Source organism: Dipteris shenzhenensis, chromosome 8 (genome assembly GCF_047967505.1).
Source record: "Dipteris shenzhenensis isolate YYH24624 ecotype China chromosome 8, Dip_SZ_1.0, whole genome shotgun sequence".
In the NCBI taxonomy this organism is placed as follows: Eukaryota; Viridiplantae; Streptophyta; class Polypodiopsida; order Gleicheniales; family Dipteridaceae; genus Dipteris; species Dipteris shenzhenensis.
In genome coordinates this window covers 49020754-49045030 of record NC_141603.1, presented here as the reverse complement: position 1 = coordinate 49045030, position 24277 = coordinate 49020754, and positions in this window count along the sequence as shown.

Here is a 24277-nt window from a genome sequence, read left to right as displayed (position 1 = left end):
TGCGGAATTTTACATTTCTGGCCTGAAGAACCATCGAGTTTTTTGGTAAAGAAAATGACGAAGTGTTGGACCCAGTCTTGTTTGAACTTCCTACTCAGCAAAACAAATGTGCGGAGTGGAAGGGAGCGTTCCTTGCCGTTCTTTATTCCCAGGATGGTGGATAGAAATTGTGCTGCTTCCTTGAGGTGAGGGTCAAGGATTGTGCGAAGCAAGATGCCATCTCTATGGATCAGGGTACCCTTGGTGAGGAGAGACTGTACTTCGATAAACTTTGCATCCGTAGACCTTTTAGGGTATTCGCCACCTTGCTTTGGCAGAGAGAAAGCCCTTTGAATGACTGTACTGTCGAGGATAATGTTCAATGGGCTCTGCTGTACACTAATTGTACCGTACTTGCCATCTGTTGCATTGCTGGAGTAGTAAGAGTGGAGAAAGTCCTTGATGTAGGTGGTCATGATAGGACTGTCCTCCAAGGATTTGAGGCTCTCATGCAAATGGCCTAGACCCCGTTGCTCTAAGTAAGATGTTGCTTCCTGGGAAAGAGCATAAGTCGAGGTGGGTGGCCAGACAAGTTCCAATGATTGGGCCTTGTTAACAGTTGTGTAGGTCGGCTGTGACTGGGGTGGCATTTGTTCTGCTTGGACATGCACTGAATCTTCTTCGGAGCTATCGCTTTGGACCATGAACGCCTGTGGTCTCCGTGGTTGAGAGGATGTAGATGGCTGCGAACTCTGGAGGGGGTCCCGTGGTTGAGGCGGTGGGCTCTTTCTGTGCATCCTCTTTAGTGGCGGCATCTTTTATGAACCTGCATCCATGTACATGTAGTGTACCATTGATCATTACATTGATTGGCATGCCTGTATGACCTTTCTGTGTGTGTGTGGGAGAGAGATACTTTTTTTTTTTTATACATCTTTTGAGAGTGTGGAATGAAAGTGTGTGGTACAATTATTCATGCAATCATCTATGTGTCTAAGCGAAAGCGTGTGAGTGCACGTGACCTAGTAGCTAAGTAGGGACTAACTATATGCTTTTTTGCTGGGATTTTCATAGGGCAGCTAGAACTCATTCACCACTCCTGAGCTCTAGGTAAAATCGATTGAGGCTACCTATATGTGCGAAGACGTACATATGCAAGTGAGTGCTCGTGATACAATCTAATCCTAACTAAGGAAGACTTGGTTTCCCAAATCTTCGTTTTTGTCGGGGATGGCTCGCGTGTTGATGTAGTAGCGCTTCAGTCGGCTCCCGTTTATTGTTGTGTTGAATTGGACTCCATCTAGTGTTTCAAGTAGCACAGCTCTGATGGGATTCATCTTTCGTACTCGGTAGGGTCCTTGACCTAGATACTTCAGTTTTCCCTTGTGTACTTTGGCATTGTATAACAGGACTAAGTCGCCTTCCTTGATGTCTTTAGCTTTCAGATTCCTGTCAAACCATGCCTTTCTTCGATGTTTTTCTGTTGTCATGGCATGATAAGCGACTAGTCTTGTCTCTGTATGCTTTTCCAACTGATAGAGCCTTTCTTTCAAGGACTCATGATCACCCATGCGTTCCTGTATTGCGATGCGTAGACTTGGTATTACAAATTCGAGTGGGACCACGGCTTCAAGGCCATACACCAATTGAAAAGGTGTGTTCCCTGTACTGACCTTGAATGTGGTTCTGTATGCCCATAAGGCTGCATTTAGTTTCTCTGCCCAATCAGAACGCTGTGGTTCTACTACCTTGGTGAGGATATTGCATATGATTTTGTTTGTGGATTCTGCTAGTCCATTCCCTTGGGGGTAGTAGGGTGTGCTTTTTCTATGAATGACCATGAAGCCAGACAAGAGTTCTTGGATTACCTCATTGACAAAATGTGTGCCTCTATCCGACACAATTTCAATGGGGCATCCGAATCGGGTGATCACATGTTCGTACAAGAATCTTGCTGTGCTTTTGGCATCTGCCTTTTTGACTGCTTTAGCTTCAGCCCATTTTGTAAAGTAATCAGTGGCCACAATGATGTAGCGTGCCTGTGTTCCTTTTGCTGCTGGATGTATGGGACCCACATAATCAATCCCCCATTTTTCAAATGGCTGTTGTGCAACAACTGTTGTTAGGGGATTGAAGTCTTTGTGTTGTGGTTTAATAGTTCGTTGGCAAACATCACAGCCTTTTACATATTCATAGGCATCTGCCCATAGTGTTGGCCACCAGTAGCCTGCGAGGAGAACTTTTCTTGCTGTGGCTTCCCCTTGGAAGTGTCCTCCTGCAATGCCTTCATGGACTTCACTCAGGATTGGCAGGATCTCATGAGGCATTACACATCTTCTTAATATCTGGTCCTTGCCCATCTTGTATAGTTGTCCTGCAATGAGTTGATATGGTGCAGCCTTTAGAATCAATTTTCTGGCATCTACTGCTTTCATGTCAGGGGGTGGTCTTCCTGCCATCAAGTACCCAATGATATCTCCACACCATTCTGGAACAGCATCTATTTGAAATAGTGTGGCATCTGGTAAGTCATCTTCTATTCCAGTGGCTTCTTCTCCAGTCTTGACTCGAGACATGTGATCGGCAATGTAGTGTTGGGCACCTTTGCGGACCACAATTTTGAAGTTGAATTCTTGCAGCAAGAGGAGCCATCTGGTTATTCTTCCTGTGGTACACGGACGGTTCACAAGATAAAGCAATGCTTGATGGTCGGTGTAGAAGACAAAATCATTTAGTGCCGAAATTTCTTTACACTGTACACCATTGCGAGGGCTTCTCTTTCTGTGGTTGTATAGTTGATCTCTGCATCATTGAGTTGTCGACTGGCGAAGTAGACGGGTTAGTCTTTCTTATGTTCACCAGGTTGACAAAGCACACTCCCAATTGCATACTTGGATCCATCAGTATGAACATGAAAATCAATATCCCAATTGGGAGATATAAGGATGGGTGCTGTAATTAGGCGCCACTTTAAAAGCTCAAAGGCTTGGTCACACTCTTCGGTCCATAAGAACTCCACTAATAATTTGTAAAGTGGTCTAGCTATCATGGCATACCGCAATATAAATCTTCTATAATAGCCGGCATGTCCCATAAAGACCTAGACACCTTTGGAATTTGTAGGAGGAGGCAATTCCATGATGATTTTGATTTTGTCCATGTCAGTTGCAATCCCATGTTGAGAGACGATGTGTCCCAAAACAACTCCGTGGGTGACCATGAACTGGCATTTTGTTGGATTTAGGGAGATGCCATACTCCCTGCATTTGATTAGTACTTCTTCCAGACATTTGAAGTGGTCCTGTTTGGTTGAATGGATGCACAAATCATCCAAGAAGACCTGTAAAAAGTTATTCAAAAATGACTTGAAAGCTGTGAACATGACTCGTTGGAATGTGGCTGGGGCATTACAAAGGCCGAATGGCATGACTCTATATGCAAAAATACCCCATTCTGTAGCAAATGCTATTTTTGATTGGTCTTGAGGAGCAATTTGTACTTGGTTATAGCCACTGAAGCCATCCAAGAAGCTATATATTTCGGATCCTGCCACCTTTTCCAACACTGTTTCTGTTAAGGGTAGGGGGTAGTGATCCCTAATTGTGGCGGCATTCACATTTTTCAAGTTTATGCATATTCTGAGCTTCTTGTTGCGTTTAGGCACAATGACAATGGGTGAAACCCAATCAGTGTGCTCTATCTCGTAGATGAATCCGGCATCTAGGAGTTTTTCCAGCTCGTCATAAACCATGGTGCCATATTTAGGATTTGTGCGATAAGGTCCACATACCCTAGGGCGAGCACCTTCCCTTATAGGGATCGTGTGAACTGCCACTTCTGGTGAAATTCCTTTCATCTCTTTGTATGACCATGCTAGGCAGTCACGGTATTCCATTAGGAGGTCTTTGAGTTTGCTTTCATCTTCTTGACGGAGCTGTTTCCCAATGAAAACCAACTTTTCTTCCTCCCCTTCAAGGGCGAGGTTTATTGTGCGTGTTTTTGCCGGTCGCTCATAGATTGGAGTTTCTCCAATGCTATCAGTTTCTTGAACTTCAGATTCTCTGATTGGTCTTGGCATTGCTATTGGTGCATTGCCACTTGTATAATTCTTAAAGTATTCCGGCACTCGGCCTCTGATGGGGTTGAACTAGCCTGAGATGTGTCATGAGTACTGGGTGGCATAGTTGCATTTAGTAATTTGTTAGGCTCTTCTTTCCTTTCTTTTTCTGAAGTCTCTTGATCGAGCTTCATCCGCACATGTGGCTTATATTTCTGAAACTTCTTACGTTGGGAACTATGGGGTAACTTTTCCACTGGTAAGGTGTTTCCAAGTAAGGGTTCATGTGCTGCACATACTCCTTCCAGTCCTTCAGGGGACCATTCAAGAGGTGGTGGTTTTGACTTTGAGGGGACTGCCTTTGCAAGATACAATTCCACAATCCGTGTTTGGACTCGTTCGAATTCATTGAAGTGCTCGGCCTTGGCTCTTGCGATTTCCTCCTGCAGCTTTCTTGCGGGATCGTCTGCTGTTATGCAACTGCGGAGGTTCAACTTTTGGGAGCTCGACTGCCATCAGGGCATGTAGAATGGCTAGGTCATTATCAAAGATTTGATCTTCAATTTCAGCATTGGCAGCCTCTGTTTCAAGGTCCCAAGGAAAATCTGAGTCATTATTGGTATGGGTACCTTCTTCAGGTTCATTATCCCATTCGAGGTCAGCCATAAAGAAAGGCATCTCTAGATCGATTGGTTCTTCATGCGTCGGTGGAGGATCGACCTGTAGTGCGTTAACATCTATCTGTGAGAAGATGGGGTCTAATGAATGGTAGTTGTCGATGGTTGCCAATGTTTGTATCCAGTTATTGACATTGCTTTGTGAGTCACCTGCTAGGGCATGCTGTTGCAAGGGATCTGATTTGCTCGAGATTGTCGTGGAAGATGTGTCATCCAATGCTCTAGGAACAATTGGTTTAATAGCTCCTGTCCCCACATTCACCCTGACTGTAGTGTCTCGATTCTGGATTGTCAATCTATCCGTTCCCCAGTCATGGAGGACTGATGCTTCCCATAACCAAGGACGTCCCAGTAAGATTTGATAGGATTTTTTGGGGAGATCCAAGATTGTGAATTGAAGGGAAAAGCGGACTCCTGCGATCTTTGTGGACACGCCATTCACTATTCCCAAGGGTTTAGCCCGTGAATCATCGGCAAGGCATATGTTGAAATTAGCCTTTTGCATTGGTGGGAGACCCCATTCTTCGTAAAGCTCCTTTGATAGGACATTGACACCTGCTCCACCATCCACTATGGCTTGGATTTCATTATATGCCTTGTGGATCAAAGGCACAGTGATGTTGCATATGTCATCTTTCTCACCCATCCGCACAGGGATATCATCAATGTTGTTCATAGGTGGAGGGGGATTTGCGAGTTCAATCCATCCTTTGAAACTTTCCCAGAGATTGGGACAATTTCGTAAGAGGATTCCGATGGGAATGGACACATGGCAACTCAGGATGCTAGAGAGTGCAGCTCCTTCAAGTTGACGTGGCAGTACATTCTGTTGTGGAGTCTGTTGTTGGAACAAAGGCTCGAGTACAGTATCAATACTTTGTGGTTGGGGCCAAGTCATGGAGTGGGTCTTGAGCTTGTTTCTGAGTCTCAAATTGAGCTTGTTCATTTTGGACCCATTGCTGAAGTGCCTGAAAACGAGCCTTCTCCACCTCTGCATTCGAGAATGGAGCTTCTTTTATTCGAGGCTCGGGAGTTGATGTGGATGAGCTTGGCTGCTCATTGCTTGGCGGAGGTGGAGGCACTTGTGCTTTCTTTTTCAGAAGTCGCTTCGGTTGGATTGGAATGATAGGGTCCTTCGTGGCCTCTTTCTGTTGGCGTGTAATTACATTGATAGGTTGTGACCTTAGACTTGCGGACCCAGACTTTGATGGTCCACCCCAATGATGCCGATGGGGACGTCAGGCTTAACCTCTGTTTGTTCTGGGACCTTATTTTTCATGGGACAATCCATACAGGCATGTCCTATGCCACAATCTCTGCAGAGTGGTTGGAAAGTGGCTGGGCTACCGCGATGAGGGCACTCTGCAATTCTATGATTTTCTCCACAACCGTAACACTTGATTGGTGCGCGAAATGTGTTGGGTCGCACTTGATTTGCATAGACTAGTATTAGACCCTCTGCACCTTCTACATAGTACACTGGGTACTCTGCTTCATACTCAAATAGTGAGTCTACTTCTTCAGCTTGTAATTGATGTATGGGAACTGCCTGAGGAGCTGGATTTGGTGCTCTTGGATATGGTCGTGGATTCGGATTCCTGAGTAGTTGTGGGACTTGTGTCCGAACGGGAACAGGATTTAGTCTCGGAGCTGGGGGCACTTGTGCAAGTGCCGGTTGCCTGTATACTGGCATGGGTGCCGCTTGGTATTGTGGTGGTCGAGGCGGATTGTTGCGCATGTTGAAGATGCAACTGGTCTCATCATGGCCGCCGACGACACAGATATGGCACCACAACCGTGGCGGTGGATTTGCTTGTGCAGTGATCCTTGCTCGTAGGACTAGGCATTCATTTGCTGTATGATTTGCCAAGCAGTTTGGGCACCAGACATTTTCTCGCCGTGGATATGTTTGAGTTGGCGGCTGAGACAAGTGAAGTTTTTGATCCATGGCCTGCATCATATCTTCTTTCAGCCAGATCAGCAGTATGACTATTGTCCACAAGGGAGTGAAATGCCATTGGAACAACCTCCCCCAAGTACTACAGAACCCTCGGGATGGCTACATGGGCACCACTTGTATCAGCAATATCACCAGACCTCATCATCATCTGTCATTCTCCAACATCAAGCTAGCCAAATGATCCAAATGTCAGAACTCTTCACTAGCTTGGCTAAGGAAGCATATGCAAGAGAATTGGAAAGGCAGACGGCCTCAGAAATCGAAGACCAATTCCAGGCAATCGCCATAGAGGTCAAGGCACTTCGGGCACAGATAGATGAGAAGGAGGTAGAAGAAGTGCGCATGAACCAGGCTCTCCAAGCTCAAGAGAAGGCCGTAAGGGATGTGACCTCCAACCTCCACCAAAGTCAAACACAGCTGACTGCGGCAGTAGAAGCAATGGCAATCCTACAGACCTCCTATAACTCCCTGACAACTACACATGCGCAACAAACAGAGGAAGTGGCACAATCTTGACTCACTCTCATTCACAAAGAAGAAGAGCTCCAAGATTGCAAGGACAAGCTTGAAGACATGCAACAATCTTTGGCAGTACGTGCCTTTAGCATTGATGAGCTTACAAGGGAATGCCGACTCTTAAAAGACCAACTTGCTACTGTTCAAGAGGCCAGCACTTTACAAGCCCAGTTCTTGGACCAATGGTCCAATACCATTGAAGACATTCCTCAACAGGCAAAGGCCACCTTGCAAATGAAAAAGCTTAAAGAGGCATACACAAGCTTCTACCATCAGTACAAAGAAAAGATGAATGAGATGCACTTCCAAAAAATAGCCATCTCCAAGCTTGAACTCCAATTGCTAGTGCACAACAATGAGGCATTGGAAGACAACACCAATGATGGCCCACTACAATGCACAACCGTGGTGTATGAAGAGCTTGTGGCTGCTCTCCAAATGGAAGATCACCTCCACGCATGCGTGCTTATCCAATGGAAGCAACTCCCAACTCAGGATCATATCTGCTCATCCAACAATCAACTGGAAACGATCCATCGGGATTAAAACCCTGCGCATAATTTGCCAAGACTTGTCTGAAGATGAGAAGAATATCTTCTGCCTGTCTACACATGCCGGGTTTATAACTCTCAGGACGGATGCTTTCATTGCATATGTCTGCCTCATGGGTAGTCCTCCCCTCAGGGTTATTGCAGGTTTGTTGCCCTTGCTACAAAGGCCATCCCTATTATTTGCACGGCATGACATAACCGACATCCAACCCATGCAGCTGATCATCCCCTCGCACCAGCAAAAAGAAGTGTCGGAAGATGACAAGGCCTATCTCACATCCAACTTCCCATATCTAACCACTCTTTCTGCCAACATCATAACCTCACTTCCCCTTGCTGCTACCACCCTCTTAACCTTCCCCGAGCTCCATCCTAACATCTATTCCCTCCATCGTCTCTTTGCTCATGCCTCTCACCATTTTCAACTTACCCAAGAGTCACAAACTTACGAGCCCCTCACACCTAGCTTTTTCCCCTCCCTTGCTAATCCTACCCTTGAGGATTACCAAGCTGCTCAAACCATTTGCCCATTTCTTCCCCCCCTCCCCTCTGCTCCCCCTTCCGCCACTATCACTCAGCCATATTTCTCCCCCATGTCCCCTGATTCTCTCCTAGCCCCGTCATCACCTCCGACACTTCTGGTGCTTCCATCAGCAGAAAATGATGCAGTATTTGATTTTGAATATCAGGATCTGGATAATCCAATTCGTACACCCATGCCAAGTTCCAATGATGGGTATGATTTTGATGAGATACCACTTCCCCGTAACCCCATCAAGGAATTTTGGAGCAAATATCCTGATATGAAAACTCGCGGTGGATGGACCCTGGGTAACTTCCCTACCAATCTTCGTCAGCACCAAATAAGTGAAGGTTGGATTAGCAAATTGGATCCTTAACCTGATTGGTGCCGCCCCAAGCTCTTTGATGTAATCTTCTTGAAGGAGTACTTACGGGCACCTCCATGTCTCAGAACCCATCCCAAGTTCTATGCAGTTCCCCGGCGTAAAAAATGGGAAGCCAACATACACACTTTGGCTGAAGATCGAGTCATTAATTGGCCAATGATCGAACCCTACTCTGGTGTGGAATGGAATATCCAAGGCACCATGATCCGAGCACTTCAGCAGCATGAACAAACAATGCGCGGCAACATTGATCGCTTCCTTCGCCAAAGTGCCATATTCTGTAAAACATTAGCATTAATTCTGGAGGTCCCATGTTACCTTGATTCCCATTTGCCTCCACTAAGCTTTAATCCCAATGAACGGATTGATGCTCAGATTACCAGCCGACTCTATCAAAGAGTGATCTTCTTGGAGGCACGCCACATATCTCTGTTCGAGCAAATGGTAGATACAGGCTACCTGGAAACTGCGCAAAAATTGTATGGTGCTAAGGCTCTACAGCAGGATCGACTGGCCCGACACAAGTTCCACAGCCACTGGACTAAAAACATGGCAACCCAGGTACGTGATCGCCATAAGCCATAACCCGAGGACGAGTAATCAAATGGATCCGGGAGTATGTTGACTCTGTGCCAACATGAACTTATGAAGAAAGAGAAGGTGTTACAACTTTGTGATACAATTTTGTGTTACAACTTTGTGTTACAACTTCTAGACACAACTTTATGTTACGACTTTGTGTAACAACTTTATGTTACAAGTTTGTGTTACAAGTTTATGTTACGACTTTGTGTAACAACTTTGTGTTACAAGTTTATGTTACAACTTCTACATGAAGAGAGAGAACGTGTTACGACTTTGTGACACAACTTTGTGTTATAACTTTGTGATACAACTTTGTGTAACAACTTTGTGATACGACTTTGTGTTACATGCAGAGAGAGAAGCTCTCCAACTTGTATAAATACCTCATAATGGAATGAAGCCCACACTCTTGGGGCATTGTGTTGAGTCTACATTGGTATTCCAAGCATTTGTCTCAAGTGTCCATGCTTCCTTGCACTGCACATCCAAAAGCATGTCCTAACCTTGCAACCCTTCTCCCCTCTCCTCCAACCCTGCAACCCACCCTCTCCCTCTCCTCCTCCCTCCTTCTCCTCCCTCCTCCTCCTCCTCCTCCTCCTCCCTCCTCCTCCTCCTCCTCTCTCCTCCCTCTCCCTCCTCCTCTTCCCTCCTCCTCCTTCCTCCTCTCTCTCTTCCTTCACCCATGATCTTACACCCTCTTCCTCTCCCACTCCTATGCTTTCCTAAACCCTTAAACTCCATGATCTATGAGGGAGACGAGTTCTCCACCATGTACTCTACTCTGAACCTTGGATCCTCCTTCTAACCCTGGACTCCTTCTAAACCTTGGAATCTCCTTCTAAACCCTGGAACTCTTTCTAACCCTGAACTCTTTCTAAACCCTGGATCCTCCTTCTGAACCCTTGAACTCTTTCTAAACCCTGGAACCTCCTTCTGAACCCTTAAACTCCTCCTAAATCCTACAACCCCCAATGAAGGCAAAAGCCTTCATTACCCCAACAACGATGGTTTACGTGCCTTTTACACATGCTTGCACTTTGTTTGCTTACCACACTTAAGCCTACGTCTCTCACCGGAACACGACTCGAGGTCCTAAGCTACACATATACTACAACGACAATCCCAATATATCTGTAGGTGACAAAAAGCCTCAGAACCCTGCAACATAGAATACCCAGCTCTTCCTACGAAAGCAGTAGGAAAGAGCCAATAGCAGTCATTGCTATGGCTACATCAAAGGAATGGTCTTTACATCAGATGGATGTAAAGATGCCTTCTTGCATGGTGATTTGCAAGAAGAGGTCTTTATGGAGCAGCCAGCAGGTTATGTTCATGCTATTCATCCTGAGTTTGTTTGCAGGTTGAAGAAAGCCTTGTATGGCTTGAAGCAAGCACCTAGAGCATGGTCTGACAAGATAGGACAGTATCTTGTCACTATTGGCTTTCAGATTTCAAGGGCAGATTTCTCACTCTATGTGAGAAAAACAGAGAAAGGGATTATGCTGCTTGTCATCTATGTTGATGATTTGATCATCACAAGTGATAGTGATGAAGATATCCTTCATGTGAAAATGCTATTGAAGCAGAAGTTTGAGATGAAGGATTTAGGAGAGCTGCGTTATTTCTTGGGCATTGAGGTGATTAGATCACCAAGTGGGATACAACTCTTGCAGAGGCAGTATGGATTGGACATGCTGTCCAAATATGGGATGACAGGCTGTAAGCCTATTTCAGTTCCTTTGGAGCAGAATGTGAAGCTGAGCGCAGATGCAGGTGAGCTTCTGGAAGACCCTACTATGTACAGACGCATAGTAGGGAGTTTGATTTACATGACTATTACCAGGCCAGATTTGAGCTATGCTGTTGGGTTGGTAAGTCAGTTTATGCAGGCTCCAAGGAAACCGCATTTGGATGCGGCTAGACGCATACTCAGGTATGTGAAGTCCACATTGCAGTATGGACTATTTTATGAGGCTGGGGTTCAGATACAGTTGCATGGATACACTGATACTGATTGGGCTGGTAGTATTTCTGATAGACGATCTACCAGTGGATATGTGTTCTCCTTTGGGAGTGCTGCAGTCACTTGGAGCAGCAAGAAACAGCCTACAGTTGCCTTGTCGAGCACAGAGGCTGAGTACAGAGGTGCAGCAATGGCTGCATGTGAGGTAGCTTGGTTGCATAAGCTACTCTATGATATGCATCAGTCTACAGATGGGCCAATTGTCATTTATTGTGACAACATGAGCAGCATACACTTGGCAAAGAACCCAGTCTTTCATGCTAGAACAAAGCACATTGAGGTGCATTATCACTATGTGCGGGAGAAGGTTTTACTAGGTCTTATTGATCTAGTTTATGTCAGCACAGAGGATCAGGTAGCTGACATATTCAGGAAAGCATTGGGCGCAGAGAAGCTGCGCAAGTTCAGAGACCTGCTTGGTGTGCAGGAATTGGGATTGAGCTCGAGGGGGAGTGTTGAGATATCGAGCTCCACTTGCGATATGCCAGGGTGACCGTTGTGTATTTATGTCACCGACTTGTTAGCTGGAGATGCGGTTGGTACACCGCCCACGAATAATAGCTGGATGACAGCTATCCTTATCTACTCTAGTTTGTGGCTCAGTTAGTATGCCACCTTAGTTAGTTGAGTTTGGTTTGAGACCCACATATAGGGTTCTTCTATTTTCTTTGTACTAGAGTTCTTTTGGCTTTCACAACTAAGAAGAGGAAAACTGTTTTCAGCCTCCACCTTTGTGTGTATTCCCCCATTGTGATTGTGAGAAAGCCTCAAGTGAGACTCCTTCCCTCTCTCCCACTATCTTCACAACACCTGCCTCCTTCTCTATAGATATACAAATTTGCATTAGATGGGCTCCTCCTGAACCCGTTTTGCAAAAAGTAGACATCAATCCACTGGTACCACGCTCGTGGCACGTGCTTTAGCCCGTAAAGTGCCTTCTTCAGTTTACAAACTTTACCTTCTGAACCGAGGATCACAAAACTTGGTGGTCGTTCCACGTATACCTCCTCCTTGAGATCTCCATTCAAAAAGGCAGATTTTACATCCATCTGAAACACGAGCCAACTTTCTTGTGCCGCTAAAGTCAATACACTGCGAATTGTGGTTAGTCGAGCTGTGGGAGCAAAAGTATTCTGATAATCAAAACCATGTACCTGTGCGAATCCTTTTTCCACGAGAGAGCCTTGTACTTATCCAACGTGTTGTTGGGGACTTGTACTTAGTCTTGTACACCCACTTAGTGTCAATTACCTTGTGTTTTGGTGGTTGATCCACAAGGTCCCAAGTGTTGTTCTTCATTATGGAGCCATACTCCAACTGCATAGCCTCCATCCACCTATCATCACCTGGTGCCTCTTCAAGACACTTAGGTTCTTCAGCACGGATCACCTCTGTCATCAAAGCGTAGTTGACCAAGTGTTCCTGCATCCTTCTTTGCTCCTCTAATCTCTTGGACCGGTAGTGTTTGGATGGTTCCTCCTTAATGGCTGGAGTTTTTCTGTTGTCCAAAAGCTGCTTTACCCACTTCGGGAATGGTTGTTGCCATTGTGGTTCTGCAGGTTCTTCTTCCTCTTCTTTATCTTCAATCCTCCCAAGCACTATTGGGGGATTTTGGTATGCTGTTGGTGGCTGTACTGAATGGATATCTTGGTCCTGGTTGTATGGGAAGGAAGCATTCTCCTCCAATTGATGCAGATGTTCTGAGAAGACCACATCGCGACTTACTATTACCTTCTTGGTAACAGGATTATAGAGACGGTAACCCTTCGTCTCTTCACTGTAGCCCAAGAAAATACATTTTCCGCTCTTCGGTTCCCATTTGGTCCTGTTAGCATCACGGACATGCACAAAATAGTCACATCCAAAAACTCTGACATGTGCAGCTGAAGGCTTCTTACTAGAAAAGGCTTGCAGTGGAGTCATCTTGTTGCCTAGAAAGTCTTTGGCAAATCTTTCCCTTTCATCATACTCCTGTCCATTTCATAGATGACGCACATCTTGCGCTATGCTACTCCATTTTGCTATGGTGTATGTGGCGGGGGTTTCTACCTCTTGATCCCATGACTTTTGCAGTAACTTTCGAATTTACTTGATGTGAACTCACCACCTCTGTCTGATCTCAACTTCTTCACCCCTTCTTCACCTTCCTCCCCATTTCTTTCTCGACCATTACTTGCCATTCTTTGAACTTACTAAAAGCCTCATCTTTAGTCTTCGAGAAGTATATCCATATCCTTCTATTGTAGTCGTCGATCAGCATCATGAAGTAATACGAACCACCCAAAGCTTCCATCTCCATCTTTCTGTAGAGGTCCGTGTGAACGAGCTATAGAGGAAGGAGCCTTTGCCCTATTGGCCTTTTTAGGAAAGGGCTGCCGATGCTGCTTGCCCATCATGCTAGCTTCACATACATCGGGTAGATTTGTAATTTCTGGTAGGTCTGCAATCATTCCACTTTTATGCATCTCCTTTAAAGAACTAAGGTTTAGATGACCAAACCTCTCATGCCACAGCTTAGTGTTGCTCACATCGGCTCGAGCACTGAAAGCTGAGAGTTTGTAGATGTTGTTGCACTGCGTACCTTAACCAATGACCTTCCCTTGAAGATCCAAAATCTGTGCGCCATTCTTATCGAATTGAACTTTGAGGTCCCGATCCGTGATCGCAGAAACGGGCAACAAGTTCCTCTTGATATCTGGCACATAAAGAACATTGGACAACTGTTTTCCAACTCCATCTGACTTGAGAGCAATCGTACATTTTTCTTTTGTTGGACATTTTGCATCATTGCTGACTGCTACCAGGATGTCATTCCCTACCGGTTGTAGAGAGGTATACTAATCCTTCTAACTGGTCATGTGGCACGATGCACCATTGTCAATAATCCAAGGTTCATCCGCAGGTACATGAACTGCCTCCATGCAAATCTCCTCAATTGCTACGAACAGCTCTACTGGAACTGCTTGGGCGCTGTTGTTGGATTCTTTCTTTACTCCATTCTTTTCATCTGCAATCTTCTTCCGGAACTCATTATGCTTGTGCCCTGCCTTGTTGCAATAGAAGCAGTTGATCTTCTTCTTTCTCTTTTTATCATCGAGGATGGGTTACCAGAGTCCTTACCCTTACCTTTCTTTGATCCCAGCCCAGAAAGCCGAATCTTCTCCAGTCCTCGTCTTTTGACGTATCTTCTCCTTCAGAAGCATTGCATTAAAATCCTCAAAGTTGGGTGGATTTCTGTTCTGCGTATTCAGCGCCATAACAAGACCATCGTACTTTGGTGGGAGAGTCTGTGTGCACCTTCATGCTAGATTCTCACTGGTGATGATGATGCCAATCGTAGTCATCTGATCACGTAGATTCTTCACCTTGGTATTGAAGTTCTCTGCTATTTCAGACTCAGACAGTTTCTCGTTCGCGAGTTGAGTCTCCAAATTCTGAATCCGCATCTGATTCATGCTCTCGTACTGATTTTTCAAGACCGTCCATGCCTCCTCCTCTGTGGTGACATGTTGAATTAACACCATGACAGAATCACTTACACTGGAGACAATAGAACACAACGCATCTGCATTTCTTCTTGTCCACGTGAGAATCTCATCCGCAGTTGGTACTATCTGTTGTGCTATATTGGCTGGATTCAGTGTCGCAATCGGCTTCATGTCCACCCCAGTAGTAGTGTCCCAAAGCTCGTACGTGCTTAGGATGGTCTTCATCTTGATCTTCTAGAGTGGATAGTTAGTGCTATCCAACTTTTCGCTTTTGCCGAACGGTGGGATTCATAGTCTTGTGGGCTGGGCCATCTCTCACAATCTGCTCGCAAACAGAAACACACTACCAAATCTTTTTGCTAGAGCCCAAGCTCTAATACCATGTAAGAAAACAATACGTCTCTATTCAACAGATAACATAATCTTGTATGCAAGAGAGAAAAATAGATAGTATGGAGAATCAAAAATTTGATTATTGTAAAACTGATACAATAGATGGCTGTTAGATTTTAAGACCTATGGAGGCTCGTAGAAAGTAGAGGTACACATAACCAGAAAGAGTACAGATGTTCACAAACAATGCAAGCTATGGAAGATCAAGCATGAGTGAGAGAGAAAGTTGACAGTGAACACAATGATCATATCTTTATTCATGAGAAGAGCCATTTAAATAGGCTTGGAGATACAAAGCGTCTTCTTCCTTCATGCATCACTCATGATGTCATGAGGGGGATCTAGATCCTAAATCTCCTCCATAATTATCTTCATCACCTAACCAAGCTTACACATCACCTATCACTTTATTGAGCATACTCTATCAAGGTTTGCCTTCCAACACCCCCCTCAAAGCGAAGATAGAGGCAGACATAAAATGGCATACTGTCCAAATGGCAGATTCTCGACAATTGGTGAATGCTCAAAACAAAGAGTTTCACTACTCAAAGTCGGAATCAAAAGCCCAAAGAGTATGAGTCTCAAATTAATCACCCTCACTAAACAAAGAGAGGAGATCCTCACAAAGAGACTTTAACTAAAAAATGACAGTCTGTCCAACAAAGTGAAAGGGAAAACCAAAACACAACACCTTTGCTTAAGGCATTACAATCATTTAGGGGAAATATCCCGAGCAGAGAATCCATCAAACAAACATATTCAAAGCATATCTTCTTATTCTCCATGCAAAAGTGAAGCCAAATGCCTCCACAACCGTATTGAAACCTTCAAGGTGGTGGGTAACCATGGGCAAAGGATTGGATTGCTAGACATGATCAGTTCTGAAATAATCATTATCTCCAACACTTGAAATTTTTGGGACAGTGCTAGAGTGACCATCAGTGACAACTAAACCTTTGGTATCCAACAAATGATGTAGCTTGTAGCCCATGATCACAAATATGTCACACCAATAAGCAGAGAACTGCTCAAAGCCTTTTGAGCATGTTTTTCGAGAACATCACCATAAAATAGGTAGACACGAACTTTTGATTAGCATCTATCCAACCTTCGGATCAGCCTTGATGGTAGATATACTTGTGGATTTCGCTAAGCAGCGGTAACCTTTCGAGAGCAGCAGGAGCTCACGAACGATTAGCCATCAACGTTAAGTATCTTCACGGGCAACGTAAGCAAGTCAGGTAGATCTCACATTAAATAACATCACGGATTGGATCTTCAGCAAGAGTCGGCAACAACAACATTCCGAAGCAGTGCACGTAGGATGACAATAAAGAAAAGGCCAACCTTCTGAGCTGTTCTTCAGCGTTGGATAGTCAGCAGCTTCGTGGACCTTGAACAGCCATAGTAGTAAACCTCAAAAGGCAGCGCTGATTGTAGGAAGCTCTTGAAGGCGATGGTGAGATCATCTTTATGTAGCAAGAGCAGTAAATCGGAAGCAAAGACTTGTGATGGAGTAGAGGTAGCATGGATGCAAGCTGAGAGTGTGGAGAGGTAGAAGACGAGCAGGAAAGAACACTCCTCTGATACCATGTTAGAGTTTAAGACCTATGGAGGCTTGTAGAAAGTAGAGGTACACATAACCAGAAAGAGTACGTCTACTTTTTTTGGCTGGCCGCCCACGGAGGCTTGCCCATAGGCCCATGGTTGGAGCAAATGCGGGTGGAGGGGCAATGTCACTGTTGCTCTGCTAGTGTTGATGTTCACAAACAATGCAAGCTATGGAAGATCAAGCATGAGAGAGAGAAAGTCGACAGTGGACACAATGATCATATCTTTATTCATGAGAAGAGCCATTTAAATAGGCTTGGAGATACAAAGCGTCTTCTTCCTTCATGCATCACTCATGATGTCATGAGGGGGATCTAGATACTAAATCTCCTCCATAATTATCTCCATCACCTAACCAAGCTTACACATCACCTATCACTTTATTGAGCATACTCTATCAAGGTTTGCCTTCCAACAATGGCGTTGCCTCCCAGCTGTGCGATCCTGTGTGAGAAGCTTCGATGGCATGCTGGAAACAGTAGAGGACGAAGGCTGGATGCTAAGAAATCAGGGTTGCCATAGCCAGTGATGATGATGGGATTCACGGGCTTGCTCTAATATAGCCACCAAAACAATCGTAGTCGGTTAGACCTGATTGGGAGACCGACCCAGTCTGCCCAAAATGGCCAACTGGAGGTCAGTCTTGAAATAGGCCACCGACCACTCGATAGAATTGTGGCGCAGAATAGAGCAACTGACCTACGGAGTCCGTTCGGCCCAGAGCCATCCGGGATCATCTGGGGCTCCAAACGGGCCCCGCAGCCTGAGAGTGGGCTGCCCTGGGAAATGCTCCATCTACCCTCAGTACGGTCAGTCATGGGATGCCTTCCCACACTTGCATGTAGCCTAGTTGGTAGTGTGCCAACTCTATTCAAAGCCGTCCAGCCATCAGGCCACTTATGGCCCCCATATGGTGTCCAAACCAGGACCTACCGAATAACCGAGCTACTCAAATGCCCTCTCCTCATATGGGGGCTTACAAGTAGAGTTAGCTGGTTCCCGCGTAGTTACACAAGAGTGAAGCATTGATGTCTAACATATATATATATATATATATATATATATATACGTATACATATATATATACATATATCTACAGATACATATATATACATATACATATACATATATATATATATATATATATATATATATAGATAGAGAGAGAGAGAGAGAGAGAGAGTGCAAAACATATTTGCAGCTACCATATTTGTGACTTTTTCCATGGTAGTTTCAGAATGTTTGTTGTTTCACATCTCTTCTCCTTCACATTCTTCCATCTGATTTACATTCTCCCTTCCTTCAAATTTAAGATCCTTGAAAAGGTTCACAAGGGCTGTGTCCGTGTGTGGCCAAGGGTAGAGTCCTCAATGAATGAGCAATCCATCTTCCATCTTACACAATTTAAAGCTTGCATATAAGCAAGAGCTCATACTGGTGGTAATAGAGGGAGATTTTCTACAAATTGATATTTTTGGAAGTTGAACTGAGGCATATTGGTATGGAGGCCACCCTTAGGTAGTGGCATTGCAACTGACTGCGTGCTTCCATAGAGTCTTGGTATTTTTGCTACATGTGTAGACTTTGGAGGTCAAGCTAAGGAGCATTCGCAAGAATGGGAGGTCTAGACAAATCCCATTGGCATCTATCTGCCATCTTCATCTATCTCAATGTGTCTTCTTGGTCTAGCATGATCACGGGTTGTAACAAGCAAGACAAGGATGTGTTGGCTTTGGATTTGTATTCTTGGATGTCATGGTAAGGCATCCAACAATATAACCTTGCATGATGGAAGAGGGGCAGCAAGTTTAAAGGAAGTTTAGGAAACAACTCTAAAGTTTTAAAGATTGGCTTTGAGTTTGATTTCTCTATGGGAACCACTTTGGTGGACATGTACACAAAATGTGGGAGCATTGTGTGTCTTTAATGAATTGCATCATCATAATTTTCTTACATGGAGTACAATGATCTTGGGGTATGTCAAACAAGAAGAAAGCGAGGAAGCCTTTGGCTTTTATGTGCGAATGCAGGAGCAAGGTCTGTCGCCAGTAGCTTTACCTTTGTTGCCATCTTGAAAGCATGTGGCAACATAACTTTGGATACCATTCTAAAACTAGCAATGTTGCTTTTGAGATCCCATGTTGAGACCCAGTGGAGCGGGTCTCTAGCCTGTCGTAGACAGGTCAAGTTACTGATTTATTTAATTCAAGCTCTCTTCCTCCCCCATGTGAGACTAGTTATGGCCCCCCCTCCGCTCTTTATGCTTAAATATTTTGCCATCATATACCACTCCCCTCTCCCCCTCCCCCTCCCTTTCCCCCAACTAATTAATTGATATGATTTTTGAATATTTATAGGGACCTATAGGCTTTTATATTTAGCAAGTACATTTACAAAATGAAAAATTTAACAAGTTATCAATACTTACCGAATTTAACCTAGACAAAGTTATTTTATCTAACGAGCCTTTCATGTTTCAAGTAGTTTGGCTAATAAGAGGTAGATGATCTTTGTCAGACATTAATTCATTCTATTGCTCCCAAGAATTCAATTCCATTTTGAGATAATCTTCAAGAAATTGGACTTCCTATTGAAAAGTTTGCTTCTCTCTCTCTCTCTCTCTCTCTCTCACACACACACACACACACACACACACACACACACACACGTCTATTGCTCCCAAGGAATTCAATTCCATTTTTAGATAATATTTAGGCAATTAGATTTCCTGTTGAAATGTTCCTCTCTCTCTCTCTCTCTCACACACACACACACACACACACACACACACGTCTATTGCTCCCAAGGAATTCAATTCCATTTTTAGATAATATTTAGGCAATTAGATTTCCTGTTGAAATGTTCCTCTCTCTCTCTCTCTCTCTCTCTCTCTCTCTCTCTCTCTCTCTCTCATTTCTATTGCTCCCAAGGAATTCAATTCCATTTTTAGATAATCTTAAGGCAATTAGACTTCCCATTGAATGTTCGCCTCTCTCTCTCTCTCTCTCTCTCTCTCTCTCTCTCTCTCTCTCTTACAATTACAAGCCACACACTTTGCCTCAATTGACAGGATGCAATGAATGATCAATTTTGCAATTACAGGTTAGACACCTAGCCCAAAAATATATGAATAGTAAAAAACAAGATAAATAAATAAAAATCATCGAAAAACACTGAAGACACTCTCACAAATGGTGAATTGGGAGAATTATGTGATGGAATGATATGAAAATGCAATTTTATAGATTCTAGCTTCAACCATATTGTGTGGTATTTTCCATTTACCACATGGTAAATGGATGAACTATAAGATTCACATGGAAAAATGGAGCAAATTTGTTGCATGGTAATAGACATATACCATGTGGTTCTTTGGATATATTGTGCGATGTAGTGTATATATTTATGGCATCACGTTTTTGTTGTACCATAAGAACTGATTTCCTTAAGTGCAGTTTTCAAAATCATGATTTCTACATTTTGAATATATTTTAGAGTTTTTAATACAATTAAATCAGTTTTTCAAATAAAAAACATTCTTTAAAGAATCTTGCTTCTTTGTCGATAATGTCTTGTAATTTTTTAAAGTTCTCCTAATTCTTTGAATTCATGTTTATTTTTTAATTCTCCCTTTCATTTCACTTTTTGTACATATGCGAAATTTTTATCACATTTTCCTTATTGCTTTGAGTAATGCATCTTGCAAGAAGAAAAGAAGATATAAGAGAAAGAAGCTAAACCAAGATTATACAAAATGGCCCTTCCAAGGTAATTTGATATTCAAGCACATAATAGAGTCTAAATCTAGTCATGACAGAAATTGATTTGAACTTGAATAAAGAAGTTACTAAACTAGGTGCCCAAGCAATTTGGTATGCTTTGAATAAGACACAATAGAGATAAAGTAGATGACAAAACTCATCCCAAGGGAAATACTAAGTTTACAATTGGGAGGATGTCTATCCACTTTGCATAACATACATCTTTGGTCAATATTCACCCAATTGGAGACCCAATCTAGAGACGGAGCCAATTATGAGCTAGCTTCTAAATGAAAAATCAAAATTTTCCAAATTGTTTAAGCTTCCAAACCAAAGATAATCTTTTGCTTCCCATTTAATACCCTACCTTGCGTTCACATTGCATGTAGTCTCTATCATAGTTCATCTCCTGTCTCCTTGAGTGAGGGCCTTGGTGGTGGGTCTACCCGCCGATGTGAGGGAGAGTGAGGGTCTTGTTTGTGGGTTTGCCTGCCCCAAAGAGGCAAAGGGGGTTCATCATGGAGGCCTAAGTATGCATGGACCTGTACGGACCTATTTTCTCCTATAATGAGGATGTGGAGGGACCTGCATACATCATGGAGGAGCTGCCATCTGTCACATAAGGCATGGGGGTCTACAGGGCCTACTTGTTGGTGACTGTGTAGGGGGCACCATCAGCTTGCCTAGGGGCTGCCACTAGGCCACACATGTGTGCTTGGTTGGTGCCTTGCTTGGCAAGCTTTAGGCCTCACACCAGCCCACAACAATTGACCCTACTGGTCGTTCTGTTGCAGACTAGGTCAGCCCTAATAGTCGGCCACATACCCCCCCTCTAGTCGGTTCATTTGGGGCAGGGGGTGACCCTATAAATAGGACCCCCTCCCTTATTTCTCATCTCAAAGCACACTTGTGCAGTTACCAGTGGAGGGTTTTCCTCCAGTAGTTGAGGAGGTTTTTCCTGAGATCCTGTATAGTCTCTCTTGTTCTCTAGTTTTCTCTTGTGAGTGTTTGCTATTTTCTCTCGCTTTGCACCATTTCACTTCTCATATGGTATCATAGCCTAAGGCTAGCTAAAAGACTTGAACTATGGAAATGATATCCAACAAGCCTTGGAAGCTATTCATAGTGGAAGATATGGGCTTCTATTGTTATGCTTTGAAGGGTATTTTTGAGATCGAAGGGGTAGTTTGTGTGAAGGCCGGGCGCTTGAAGGTTTAAGGAATATTTTTTTTTCCTCATACCTCTTCAGCCTTCTCTCCTTCCTTCCTTGTTTCTTCCTTCATTGCTCTTCCTCTCTCCATGTTCTCCATCTCTCTCACCTTTACTCTAGAAGAACAGGGTGTAGATTATTATTCTACCCATGTTCCCTATTGATCAACAATTGGATGGGAATAATTATGGCGTGTGGTGTGTTATGATGGAGCGAGTATTGAAGTATTATGACTTGGAAGACTTCATCCTGGTAGGTGTCACAAGGATAGATCCTCTTGATGAAGTTTTGGGAATTTTGGATTAGCAGACGACAGTGAATCTAGCCTATATCTAGGACCGTGTCAATGCAAGGGTTCGATTGTTCATTTTCTTGAATTGTACTCCTCAGTTCATTAATCATATAAAGCACATGACAACATCAAATAGTATCTAGGAGCATTTGGATTCCCTCTATAACTAGACTACTCCAATGAAAAGGGTCTCCCTTGAGGTTCGAATGCAGATGTTAGATCCTGTTGCGTCATCTTCTATGAGGGAACATATCAATAATCTTCAAAAATTCCAATAGGAGATACTTCAGGCAGGGAAGGAGATCCCATTTGAAGATATGGCCATTACTTTGTTGACTCATCTCACATCCCAATACTCTCATTTCTATTCTTCCCTAATTTTGAGTGGCAGGATGAGTTCTCTCACCTAGGAGGAATTAGTGCCTATGGTGCTGGATCAAGAGACCAGTTTCAAATTTCAACCCATGGTAGTGGCTCTGATGCCTTGGTAGCCCTGCAGTCGAGCAAGTCCCAAGGACACCGTTCCCCTGATATAAGGACCGTAGCTGAGAAAGAGGCATTGAAGGCAAAAATATTGTGTAATCACTGCGGTGAGAGAGGATATTACTAGAGGTAGTGTCCACACCGGGATAACAACAAAGGCTCCGATTCCTCCAAAGGGTCAGGATCTTCCTTTGCTCCTATCATTCCCACTTTTGTCCATATTAAAATGATTGATTCTCTTGCATCCTCTATTGGAGATGGGGTTTCTGTCTCTCCAGGCCACAGACGTTCGACAGGACCTAGATCATTGATAGTGGGGCATCCCAAAATATGAGTCCTTCTACAATAGCTAGGTTGAAGGATTTTGTGATCTCAAGCAGTGATGTCTGTATTGCAACCATCAAAGTTCATGGTGAGGGCAAACTCAACATCATTCCCAATGGAAAAGGAGGGATGCACTCCTCTTGAGTTATGTTTGTTCGTTCCTTCTCTTGGGTTCAATCTGTTGTCTGTCTCTGAGACTTGCCGCATTGGAACAAGGATTACCAAAAAGCGAGTCATGGGAAGCAAGCCACAAAAAATTTGAGCAATCAAGTATAATTTAAAATAGAGAACACAAAGTATTATACTAGTCTTAAATAATTTAATGCTAGAAACCAATGAAGAGGCCAATTTGCCAACCCACCGAAAACTTTTCATGGAACATGCTACTAATTCATATACAAAAGTAGATGACAGCCTGCAACCCTAACATTTTAAGTAGTGAAATAACAAAATCATTCTTTAATGCTTGCACATGAAAACTCTCACTTACATTGTTTGGATAATAAAACCTCTCAAGCTTTATCCAAAAACACTTTTCTTTTAGCCATGTTTTTAGATTGTACTTCAACAACTCAAGGCAGTACCTCAAACCTATCTAATTATCTTTCAAAGGTTTCTCTTAGATCCCAAACATTGAAACACCTTCACCTTTGTGAGAGCAGCCTGATGTATAAACTGATTGATTGTAGCTTTCATTCTCAGCATGACAATGAAGACAAAGTTTATATGTTTGCATGGAATATAAGTTGTCCTATTTACTTCATATTTAGTAAAGTCAGGGCATGTGCAACATGGGAACTCTTCAATTGTGACTGAATAAATTAAGCCCCTTGAAATTGACCCAGGAGTTCATAAATGGAAAACATAAAACTCAAGTGAGGTAATGATATACTCTCCAACACCACCTTTCCATCACGACCAATCATGACTTTGTATGTTCTTTTTATGAAGGATTTAAGGATTCCCAATGATGGAACTACCCTATACCATCTTCGAGGAGAAATCCAACATCTACCAATTCAGCTCTCTCTTGCAGTGTCACACAAGTACCCCTAGCAATCTTCCACACTCCAAGAGCAATTCCTAGCACTCCTTGAATAGAGCGATCAATATTTCATGTATGTGTAGCTATTTTATTGCACAACCAAACTACATGTTCTATGATGCCATCAATATGTCGTCTTCTATCCTTGAAGCATGGAGTTGGTACTCCTTCTATAGACCTCCTGCCCAACTCAGTAATCATACCTCCACACTACCTATGCACATCTACCTAGTATCCAAAGCATGTGATTATAGTACTAGCATTTGCTCTTTGAATCACCCAATTAGCATCATGCACATCTGTCTCTTTGCAAACCTTATGTTCAATACCTCCATGCATATCAATATGTAATCTTTTCCCTACAGCTCTATTTGTTGTCATCATGGGTGGTTATATTGAGAGTGCTCTCAATGG